This window comes from Geospiza fortis, unplaced genomic scaffold, assembly GCF_000277835.1.
Source record: "Geospiza fortis unplaced genomic scaffold, GeoFor_1.0 scaffold432, whole genome shotgun sequence".
NCBI classification, from domain to species: domain Eukaryota; kingdom Metazoa; phylum Chordata; class Aves; order Passeriformes; family Thraupidae; genus Geospiza; species Geospiza fortis.
The window spans coordinates 283,994-285,453 of record NW_005054436.1 but is presented as its reverse complement, the minus strand read 5'-3'; the positions used below and the strand labels follow the sequence as shown (position 1 = coordinate 285,453).

The 1,460-nt window shown below is 58.5% G+C and overlaps 1 protein-coding gene across 1 annotated transcript in view; it reads left to right on the top strand.

The window, feature by feature from the left end:
• GPR3 (G protein-coupled receptor 3) overlaps nucleotides 1-1,460 on the top strand; it is a 7,309-nt gene that overhangs the window by 1,030 nt on the left and 4,819 nt on the right.

The window sequence follows — 1,460 nt, the reverse complement described above, 5'->3', positions numbered from 1 at the left end:
TGCGTCTCCCCCTCGCTGCCCTTCCGCTCCCGCTCCCCCAGCGACGTCTGATCCCCCCATCCCTCACTCACCATCGCAGCTGGGGGGTTTGCTTTCATTCCCCCTTTTCATGCAGGAGCTCTTGGAAACAAGCAGCTCTTCCCAGCCTCGTCCTTTTTGGGCACAACCCCTTCTTTTCCTCTATTTTTCCACTTTTTGAATAGAGAGCAAGATGTATTTTTTATCCATAATATAATCTATATTTATGCGTGAGAGAGAGGGGGCTGATCCTCATATTTTCTTTAAAACTGTTTATGATGCTTTATTTTTTTAAGGGTGGGGAAACGCCAGGAACGTTCACCCCCCTCTTGTTGTTTTTACAACCTTGTTATTTACCTCAGATAGTCAAAATATATTTTATACATTTGGGGAAGGGGAGGAGAGACTCGTTGCCAGAGGAGGAGGGACTCAACCCCCTCCCCCCCTTCTCCCAGCCGTCCATTTATTTATTTATTGGTATTTGAATTATTATTTAATTTGATTTCCATGCCTCCCTCCCGCGCCCAGCGCTGGGCCCTGCTGCCCTCTAGTGCTCGCTGCCTTCAGGAGGGGGGGCTGCCCCAGCCTCTGCACCCCCAAACCCACAAGTTCTGGGGACCTCTGTGTGCCGCCACCCCCCTCACGGCACCCAGGGCTCCCCCGCCAAAGCCTTTCTTTGCACATCTGGGGTTGGATTTGCACATTTCTGGGGAGATGGATGTGAAGGGCCCCTCGTGAAGCGGACCCCTGGGATGGGGACCCCTCGGTGGGTCAGGGTAGGGGGGCTGCTTCTTGTTTACAACTCTGGTAGGGGAATAAATTAATTTGTGGTATGAGGTGCGGCTATTTGATGCTGGGGAGGGGGTGGGACGGTGTTTCCCGAGGGGGCAGAGCAGGGGGAGGTTCCCGAGTGCCAGCAGGGCCATCCCCTGCTCCGTTTCCCTGCTCCCGGATGAGAGATGCCGAGTGACAGCGCTTCCCGCACCCATCACATCCTGTTAGCAGGAGCTGGCCCGGGGGAGCAGCACGGAGGCCCCTGACCATCCTCATCCTCACAGCCCCAGCAGGCACAGGGGCTGCATCCAGCTCTGCTGGTGACATCTGACATGTCCCCCACCCGGGGATGGCAGGGACTCATTCCCACCGTGGGCATCCATCCGAGGGCTGCAGCCCGGGCCCTCCACTGCAGGAACTGCAGCTCTGCCCCCTCCTCTGCCCCCAGTCCCTCTCCTGGTGAAGGGGGCACAGGGGCAGTGCCCAGCACCCCCTCACCGAGATTCCCAGAGTCACAGGATCTGAACACCCACCCTGCTGCCCCAGCTGCCTGCCGGTGGCAGGGAAGGCGGGTTAATGATGGCGGAGCTAATTAGGGCAGCTCAGCCCCTCGGGTACCGCCTGTGCGCCCCCCGAGCCCCCCGAGCCCGCCCCGGCCGGGGCAGCAA